Source organism: Peromyscus eremicus, unplaced genomic scaffold (genome assembly GCF_949786415.1).
Source record: "Peromyscus eremicus unplaced genomic scaffold, PerEre_H2_v1 PerEre#2#unplaced_952, whole genome shotgun sequence".
Classification (NCBI taxonomy): Eukaryota; Metazoa; Chordata; class Mammalia; order Rodentia; family Cricetidae; genus Peromyscus; species Peromyscus eremicus.
The window spans coordinates 93,903-104,691 of record NW_026735187.1 but is presented as its reverse complement, the minus strand read 5'-3'; the positions used below and the strand labels follow the sequence as shown (position 1 = coordinate 104,691).

The window sequence follows — 10,789 nt, the reverse complement described above, 5'->3', positions numbered from 1 at the left end:
GTTTGTAACCAATATAAGTCCTGTGTTTACTTGGTTGGGTCTGAGCACCTGTGGGACTGGCAGGTGAGAGAGATTTGTCCTGACAAATCTGCCTGGGCCAGGCAGGAAAACTCTAGCTACATTTTTCTGTGTCCCGGGGTTTAACTCCAAAGTCTTGCTCATGCTCAGTAAGTGCTCTACCATTGACACATCCCCAGCCCTTTAACTATTTTAAATTATGCAAGCAGTTGGAGGCTTGGAATAAATATTAGTGGAAATACAAGTAGCACAGATTTCCCAGGACAAATTATTCATGAGAAATCTGATTTAATCAAGATTTATTGAACAGAATAATCTTAATTTTAAGAATTGTTTTCTATGTCTCTGAAATTTTTTTTTCTATCTGCTGATTAGGTACCATCACAGCAGGCAGACAGTGGACGTGAGTTAGCCAGGCTGTGATCTATGCTTTCCAGTTTACACATCCATCTGCAAACAGAGAACTAAGGTGCTTGTTGTTGGTGTCTTGCTTTGTGTTTTCCTTCAGCTCTGATATTAAATTGGAACAAGATGGGCTTTTGAAGAACAATTTATTTTGGAGATGAAGATATTATTTCTTGATTTCTCAAGTCAATTTCCTCCACTATTATTTATCCTTAAAAAAAAAAAAACTCCCTTTGACCTTTTCTCATCTCATATTTTATACACTCCCAGATAGGCAAAGGAGAAAAAAGAAGATAAATGTTAAAAGCTGTTTTATTGCTCTTTCTCAGTGACTATTTAGAGATGAGATCAGAGTTATAAGACAATTTGTTTACTACTTATGTGGTTTTATAAATGATTGCACTTTTTGATTAGATACAGCCTGTCTCTGTTCTTATGATATTTTATAATAACAAGTACCCCTTCCACAGTGTCCCGTAAGAATCAGGGAAAAGACCAACGAGATGGTTCAGTGGGTAAAGGTGCTTGCCACTAAGCCTGGTGACCCAAGTTCAATCCCCAGAACTCATCTGGTGCAAGGAGAGAATTGGCTTCCCAAAGTGTCCTCTAACCTTCACATGTGCTCATATGCGTGTGTGCGTGCATGCACTCATACACACACACACACACACACACACACACACACACACACACACGTTTATTTTTTAAAATAAAAATCAAGGGAAGATTCAAGTTGGATGTTTTATTGGGGTCTGAATTTGATAATTTATCTTATTTCATTATCACTGAGCAGCATGTGAATTCTCTTTTTAAAATCTCATGGACTTTATTTCTTAAAGCAGTTTTGAGTTCCTATATGCTCTGTCCTTACACTCCAATTTCTTGCTGTTAACATTTTGCATCTGTATAGTTCACTTGTTGCAGCTATAATAAATAAATATGGAGCCTGCCAAGCTCTGGCTTGTAGATGACCTCGGCGTTACCTGAATGGAAAATCCAGGGGATGAGGCATTAACCTTGATATGGCTGGCTCTCCTGGCCACCAGGAATGGAACCAAGGTCTCAAGACCTTCCTTCTCTCCTAGAATGCTGCTGCCGGGGCGGGAGGCATTTCTCTTTCGGCAGCTGCAAGCCGGCAGTTCTGGCGGTGGCTGCTCTGTCCTACGAGGCGGTAGTCGCACGCAGTTCCCTGCCACCGGCCGGATGTCCGCCCGGAACTTTCGCCTTCGATGCCACTACTGCTACCTGCTCTGAGTGGGTCACCGGCTGACTCGTCCGTGCGTCTCATGGCCGCTAGCAAATCCCTGGTGCCTGACCGGCTGCGCCTGATCCTACAGGAGAAGCTAACAAGAGGAAAGTATGGGGAAGGACCCAAACAGGAGACGTTCGCCTTTGCCTTAACTTTGGTTTTCATCCAGTGCGTGATCAGTGCTATGTTTGCCAAGATCTTGATGTAGTTTTTTGACACTGCCAGGGTGGATCGTACTCGGACCTCTATGCTGCCTGCTCTTGCTCTGTCTCCTATGTGGGTGCCATGGTCTCCGGCAACTTAGCACTACAGTTTGTCAACTATCCAACTCAGGTCCTCCTCAGTAAATCCTGCAAGCCAAGCCCAGTTATGCTCCTTGGGGTGACCCTCCTGAAGAAGAAGTACCCAGTGGCCAAGTACCTGTGTGTGTTGCTAACTGTGGCTGGTGTAGCTCTTTTCATGTACAAGCCCAAGAAAATGGTTGGGGTAGAAGAGCACACTGTCGGCTTTGGAGAGCTGCTTCTGCTCTCATCTCTGACCCTGGACGGACTGACAGGATTTCTCAGGACCATATGCAGGCTCATTACCAAACAGGTTCCAACCACATCACCCTTTGGTCCACTTTGCTGCTTGGTGCTGGGATCCTGTTCACCGGGGAACTCTGGGAGTTCTTAAGCTTCTCTGAGAGATACCCGACCATCATCTATAACATCCTGCTCTTTGGCCCGACCAGTGCCCTGGGTCAGAGCTTTATCTTCATGACAGTTGTGTATTTTGGTCCCCTGACATGCTCCATCATCACCACAACACGGAATTTCTTCACCATCTTGGCTTCTGTGATCTTCTTCTCTAACCCCATCAGTTCCATGCAGTGGGTGAGCACTGGGTCTCAGTGTTGATGCCACGTTTGGAAAGGAGCAAAGAAGACCTCCCACTAGGAAGAGAGAGGCTTCTTCCACTCCAGAAACATTTAAATTATTATCTCCAACGGTGACATCTTGGGAAGATGGATTCAATCACAATAAGGGACCGGGTTCCAACCTTTTTATAAAAAATAAATAAAGGAAGCAAAATGGAATGTTCTAAACAAGGCAACAAGACAGGTTGCTAATGTCTGGTTTTACACAGTCTAGCACAAATAAAGAGAAGAAAGGCAAACTGTAAAAAACCCAAAAAATATTATGGGACAATATTATTAATCAAGGAAAAGTATTCATATCTGGGTTCACCCTTTATGTCACAGGGGTTTTGGCATGTGTAATTATGCACATAAGTGCTTACAGGATCATCCAGGGGAAGTCTACTTTCCTAAAAATCACCCCTGCCTCCCTCCACTCTTCCCACCTCCCCAACCCTGGCCAGCCACTGATCTCTTACTGAATTTTGTTTCGGTCTTCCAGAATTTCCTATGACTGGAATCATATGGATTATAGCATTTTTACCTTGGCTTTTTCTACTCATTAACACTTACCTCAAGTTTTTCTATGTGTTTCCCATGGCTTCTTTTTCACTGTTGAATAAAACTCACTGTACAGAGATAACCATGTGTATAGCCATCCACCTTCCAATTTTGTCCATTTTGTTCTTTTGATGATGGCATCTACAATCTGCCTGTCATGAATGGCTCAACAATGCTTCCACAAGGATGCCCAAGTGCTACTCCCTGGAGACTGGAAATATTATGTGTTTACTTTTTTTTGACAACAACAAACCTTTACAGAAGGTACTAGATTAAGGGCATTATGATAACAGATCATTCAAAATGTAACTAACAATATGTCTCCTTATGAGAAGGGAGCAGAAGGCCACTTGACCACAACAAGAAGTTCAGAGTATCATGGTCACAAGACAAGAAGTGTAGGCTAGAGGAGTATCCCTCCTCAACATCAGAAGCTTAGAAGCAAGGAACAGATGTCTCTGGAGCCTCTAGCCATTGTGTAGTCCTCCCTGTGCCCTGATTTCATGAAACTGATGGGGCTTCTGGCCTTGAGAGCCATGAGAGATGTGTGTGGCTTTATGCACCCAGTTTGTGGTCAACTGTCCCTGGGGACTGATCCACCGCTTCTGTCTGGTTGGGATCCATTTAGCAAATGTTACTCAGGGAATTTGTTGGAACAGCTGCTGCTGCTTTTCATTCCCATGTCTGAGCATGGACCCTGGGCAGAAGAAGCCCAGGCACAGGATAGCTGGAGATCGGTCACTCCAGTAGATGCGGCAAGGTCTACCTGGCTATGGGACTGAACTGCTAGTGTTGGCCTCAGTCTTGAGGGTAGCAATCCTAAAAATAGTCACGTAGTGTTTAATCTGTTGTGCATACTCAAGGAATTTTGCAGCTACATAGAAGTACTGTACTTTCATTCTTTGTCTGATGGATTATTGTCTAATGTTACTCTTGGTTCAACTTCAAAATTCAATCTGAGAATTGTAGTGTTGCTGCTGCGGCAGTGGTGTTGGGGAACCCTAGATATTCTCACATATGTGCACCAGGCTTTTTCTTTTTGGCCACCAAGCAGCTTCCAAATCATGACACAGAGTCTTCTTATTGTTATGAATGCCTGGCCTAGCTGAGGCTCATTTCTGGCCAGCTCTTTTAACTTAAATAAACCTGTTTCTCTTTATCTACTTTTTGTCTCAGGGCCTTTTACTTTCTTTTTGCATATCTTACTTTACACTGCTTCTCATGTCTTCTGCCTGGCTGCTGCCTGGCTTCTGTCTCTGGGCATGTCCCTCTCCTTCTTTCCTCCTTTCTTCTCTCTCCAGCCTAGATTTCTCTTCCTATTTATTCTCTCTGCATGACAGCCCCCCTATCCTTTCTCTGCTTAGCTATTGGCCTTTCAGCTCTTTATTAGACCAATAAGGTGCCTTAGGCGGGCAAGGTGAAACAAATACAACACATCTTTACATAATTATACACACATCCTTACATCGTTAAACAAATGCAGCATAAAGAAATGTAACACACTTTTACTTAAAGTAATATTCCACAGGATAAACATATAATAATACATCTTTGCCCAGTTAAAATAATATTCCACAACACATATGAATATGTAAGGGTTTCTAAGATGAAAAATCCCAGTAAAGTAACTTTCTCTTTGCTTGTGTTGAAAGAAGCATTGATAGGAAATTGACTTAAAAGGTAGGAAGGAGGGAAATGAAAGGCTGAACCATTTCTTGAGCATTGAAGGAGAAGCATAGACTTGGCCCTCACCCAGGGCATGATGATGGCAGATGGTCTGTTACTATCTTCTGCTGAGTGAATTATTGAATGAGCAGCCTGAGTCCAGTGAGTAGGCACGAAGATGAAAGTTTGCTTTAGGATGGGGACATTCATAACAGCATCCTTGATATAAATTCTTAGAAGAAACTTGTCAACTTCATCCTGTTTTAATGATGTGAAAAGTGGTAGAAAAAAGTCACAAAGAGAAATCAAGTAGAACATTATTTCCAGCTTTAGCTCATAAAAGCCAAAGTGATGAGACGAAGCCGTTCTCTCTTGACACAACACAAAGCACTGCTGACCAGCTCATGCATCTGAAAGGAGGTGCTGAGTTTTGGAACCCTAGAGCTGTGCCTTTAGTGCGGAAAGACAAAAAGCACAGTCACTACTGAGAGGTCTCCCTGATGAGTAATGAGGTGCAGCCCAGAGGGAAGTGTAAGATCTGTGCTGCTTTCCTGCAGTTGTACAGCTGTCCCCAACATGAGCTGCATGCAAGTAGAGACTGCTATCTCCCTGCTCCAGCCCCTGCAAACACATACTGCCCACACACACAACTGGATGCACACATATACACAACCAGATGCACACACACAACTGGATGTACACACACACAACCAGATCCACACACACAAACACACCCACAATCAAATGCACACACACACACAACTGGATGCACACACACAACCAAATACACACACACAACCAGATGCATACACAAATATGCACACACACACACAACCAGATGCACACACAGACATACACATACATGCACGTGGTTTAGGCTTGGTTTGAGCCATCAGGGGACATGTTCATTTTGTTTTGCCTTGGACACTTCTGAGGTGACAGGCAAATGGAGAGAACAAAGACTTTCGTAGTCTACTCGCCAGGTGACAATCGGGAAGGAAGCAGCTCTTTTGCTGTGACATAGTGGCTCTTGGAGAGCAGCTCAGTTCTTGTGTTAACTGCCTTTACCTTCTTTCTTTGATGTAATAAGACTTGTTAAGATTGCTCTTTCTTGTGTAATGACTGTTACATTAATATCCTGTCAGTGTTAGGTCCTTGAGAGATGCTTTTTAAAAGTCTCTATTGTGTTTTACTTCTCTATACCTGCTTATTGTTCTACTAAGACAAACATTTGTAGAGGGAGAGTAGATAGGTATAAATGTGTGATTTGCAAAATGGCAAAAGGCCTGTTTAACCACATCACTTCTCATTATTTTTCTATTAGTCTCTTCCCTTGATATTTAATTTCATTAAAAGTTTTTAAAATTTTATGTGTATAAGTGTTTTTCTTGCGTGTATATGTCTGTACCACATGTGTGCAGTGTTCTCAGAGGTCAGAAGAGGGCATTGGATGCCCTAGGACTGGAGTTACATGTTTGCCAGCTGCCAAGTGAGTGATGGGAATTGAACCTAGGTTCCCTGGAAGATCATCCTGTGCTCTTAACCGCTGAACTGCCTCTCAAACCCCAATTGATGTTATTTTAAAGGGGATATGCATTTTTTTTGCCACCAAGAAGTGTAACTTCCTCTCTCTGGAGTTATCAGTTAAGAGAAGGTCTTCTGTATGTGAGATGTAGGGGGTTGTTTTAATAGAAGATAGTGAGAATGGGAAGGGAAAGCTCCAGAAACCCAGGGCAGAGCTCAAGATGCACATTGAAGTGGAATGGAATGCACAGCTCCATGCAACCAGTGGACCCTACAAGGCAAGGGCAGATGGAATGTAAAATGGTACAGAGGACCAGTTCTGCTAAAAATTATAGTAACTGACAAGTTCCAGTGACTGGAAATTCCTTGCAAACAAAGTTCCTCATTACTGAAGTTAACTATTGACCTTTTCATTTAGAAATATTTTCAAACTTATGAATTGGTACTATTTTGAGAAATGTCCTCTGTAGGTAAGTGAAAATCTTGAGGAATCAGAGGTGGTGGAGCTGTGAAGATGTCTCCCTTTGTCTACCCTGTGTCTTGGGTGGTTGCAGCACCCAATCTGGGCTGGAACTCACCTCAAGACATTGTCAGACACCCTTGCTACTTCTGGTCTTTACAGGAAGCCACAGCTAAAGCAATTGACCAAGAAAAGGGGGGAATCCCTCAGCTCGGAAAGGAGGATGAGAAGTACTGTTGACTAGCAAATGCCTGAAATTTTGCTAATATGATACATGTAATTTTCACTTTCCTGACTACTAATGAAATAAAAAATGGCTTGATGTTTATGAAGCATTTGTGTTTCTTGTCTCTAAAAAGTTTCTTTGGTTCTTCCACCCATCACCATTAGGTTTCTTGAATATTTCTTTCTGGGTAAGATTTGTTTCAGAAATTGTCTGTGGCTTATTCTTGGCATTCTTTGTACATTGCCTTAATTATGTTATTTTTTCCTTAAATTTTGATTTTTAATATAGTCACATTCAGTATTTATTTTTGGTAGGAATTTCATGTTTTAAGAATTTCTTTCCTCCAAGTTTTAAAAAATCCCCTAATTTTCGTAAAGCTTTCAATTTTGTTCCTTAGAAATAATTCCATCTGCAAATGAGTTTGTATTCCATGTGAATGAAGTCCACTCTTTATTTTCCACATCTGGAATGAGTTTCTTGTTGACCCATCATCTTCAATCAAATAATCCAACCTCTTAATAACCTATGGTGTCAACTGTACCATAGAGATGTCATGTAATGTGTTTCTGGTTTTGGATTTTCTGTTCCAGCCAATGGCTTCTATATCATTCTTTATCATAAATTCATATTGTATTAAGTGCTAAAAACTTATAATAAATTTTGGATATGAGAAAATAAATTCCCCTCATTTTCTATTTATATTTCTTCCTTGTGAGTGTCTTACCTATTCCTGTTTGACATTTCATACGTAGGTATAAATTTTAAAGTAAATTTATTTTCCATGAATAATATTTGTGTAATTTTATTAAGATATTAATTTATTCATTAACATGGGTAGAATTAATATTCTTGTGATGGTGTCCTACCATTGAATGTGATGTTACCTTGTCATTAGCTCTTCTTTAATATATTTCAATAAAGGTGTGTGTTTTCTACAAATGCTTTACAAGTATATGTATATATGTATAGATAGATAGATAGATAGATAGTTGTATATTCTTCCATTGTTTTTCTAAATAATATTTATTTGTGCATTAAATGGACTATCTTTCTATTATTAGTACAGGAAACACAGTTAATATTTGAAATTGATCTCATTGCTGAACTTTTATTTATTTAAATAATTTGAAAACCTTAGGTTGAATTAGTTGAATTAGTCACACCCTTCAACATCTCACACTTCCATTCTACTCCTATCTCTCACACACTACCCTTCAGTCTCCAGGTTCTAGTCTCATTCTTCATCTCCTTCAATCATCAACCATTTAGTGTTTACATGATGTTTCCTGTGTAGCAACTGTATCTTTCCAGTAATAGTAGTTTTAATTTCATCTTTCCAATTCTGATATTTTGCTTATTTGCTATATCTTGCTGGCTAGTACCTCTATAGGAAGATGAGACAAAACAGATGATGCAGTGTCCCTTAGGGTTGTTTCTAAATGGTAGGCCATAATTTTAATGTTTTATAACCATTTTTATAACCATTTTTGACATCTTGACACAAGCTAGAGTTGTCTGAAGGGAGGGAACCTCAATTGAGAAAACACCCACATAAGATCTGGCTGTAGGGCATTTTCTTCATTAGTAATTGATGTGGGAGGGCCCAACCCATGGTGGGTGGGACCAACCCTGGCCTGGTGGTCCTGGGTTCTATAAGAAACCAGGCTGAAAAGCCATAAGGAGCAAGCCAGTAAGCAGCACCCCTCCATGGCCTCTGCATCAGCGCCTGCTTCAAGGTTCCTTCCTCATTGTATTCCTGTCCTGACTTTCATTGATGATGAACAGTGAAGCGGAAGTACAAGACAAATAAACCCTTTTCTCCCCAACTTGCTTTTTGGTCATGGTGTTTCATGGCAGCAATAGGAACCCTAACTAAGACACATCATGTGTGAGATTTGTTTCAAGATTTTGTAAGATATGTTTGTAATGTTGATGACATCTTTTCCTAGGAGCTAAAAGTCATCAGACATATAATGCTTTTTGCACAGATCCTAAATGGTCCTGTAATAAAAACCTGTAGCCAGATGTTGGGGTAAATGCTAAAAGATCAGCGAGACAAAGGAACAAGCCACAGCCACTTCTCACCTCGCCAGCTCCACAAATCCTCTGACTGAATGCCTCTGAGTCCTCAGCCAAAAGGGTCTCTAGTTCCTGTCTCCTCATGCCTTATATCCCTTTTTCCACCCAGCCATTTCACTTCCTATCTCAACCTTCCTAGTGTTGGGATTAATGACATATTTCCAATGTGTTTCCCAAATACTGAGGTTAAAGGTGTGTGCCGCCACTGCCTGGCTCTGTTTCTCTCCTAGACTGGATCAATCTCATGTAGCCCAGTGTGGCCTTGAACTCACAGAGATCCAGATGGATCTCTGCCTCCCAAGTGTTAGGATTAAAGGTGTGTGCCACCACTGCCTGACCTCTATGTTTAACCCTGTAGCTGGCTCTGTCCTTTGATTTTCAGGCAAGTTTTATTAGAATACAACAAAATATCACCACAAATATTGTATTACATTGAATGCATCCTACTATCCTCAGAAACAATTCCATAACCCATCTTCTTCATTTTGCTAGTGTGGTAAATAGCACAGTAGATTTTTCAACTGCTGAATTCTCACTGCATTTCTAGTGTAATCCTGACTTGAAGATAGGCAATCGACTGGATTTGCCTTCTGAGTATCTGTTTAGTATCTTCATACCTGTGTTCATAACTTTGATGATATTCCATTTGCTTTATTATTCTTATTTTGTTTTTTGTCAGAATTCTTCTGTTATAAATTGAAAGTTTATATCAATTAGAATTCCTATTCATTGACTGTCTATGAAATCACATGGGTCTGTTATTTCCCTTGAGGTAAGATTTTACAGACTCCATTCTTTAATGGCTTCATGTCTCTTCATAGGGGTTTTTTAAAAATTAAATTTTGGTAAATTCTATTTTATTAGAATTCTAAATTTCATTTACGTTTTCAGATGTATTGATGACATTTAACAGGGTTTTTTTTTAAGAAGCAAAAATACTGAGTTGAACAGATAGTGTTTATGCTAACTACACTAAAAATTTCACCAAGATTGTGACATTTTACTAAACTGTAAACTATATATATTTATGTAAATGTATATATATATATATAATTATTTTTGTGTATTTTGAGGCTTGTAAAATTATTTCTTAGGAAAAGGAATATTTATCAGAATTAATAGCTTTTTTTAAAAATCATTTTTCTTAAAGCATAATGTACAGAACCTGATTAAATGATATATTACTAAATTATGTACTTTCCAGCTTAGGGCAGATACTATGTTATGCCAAGAGACATGTTTAATCATGGTAATGCCTGTGATTTCCTTTCTCATGCTTTGTTTTATTTGATTCATTAGCAGTTTTATTTTATTCTTCCATTTAATATTCACAAAGATTGGTTGTGATTATAAAGTCATTTGGGGGCAAGGCTCTGGAGAATCCCCAGAGAACAGTTTGATATGGACTATTTGAGTTCATCCATATTCATCCATAACAGAATCAGACCCTTGAGTCTGTCCTGACTTTCATTCTTCAGACTCTGGTGTGCCTTGGGCCACAGGCTTGCTGTATGCTTGCCCATCTCAACAGGCCTGTGTCATTGATTCAAGGAGCAATTCAGGAATGAGGCACTCATATGCCATGCTTGACTTTTATCCATGTGATAGTGAGAGAATACCTTGTGTTTCTTCATTTTTTTGTACAACAAATAGAGTTAAACATTACTAATTTTCAAGGCTTCTTTTATGTAGTTTTGTCAAGTG

General features: G+C 39.9%; 1 pseudogene; it reads left to right on the top strand.

Moving 5' to 3' along the window:
- The first annotated feature begins 1,912 nt into the window (after positions 1–1,912).
- Positions 1,913–2,694, top strand: LOC131901981 (solute carrier family 35 member B1-like; annotated as a pseudogene).
- The last annotated feature ends 8,095 nt before the right edge of the window (positions 2,695–10,789 follow it).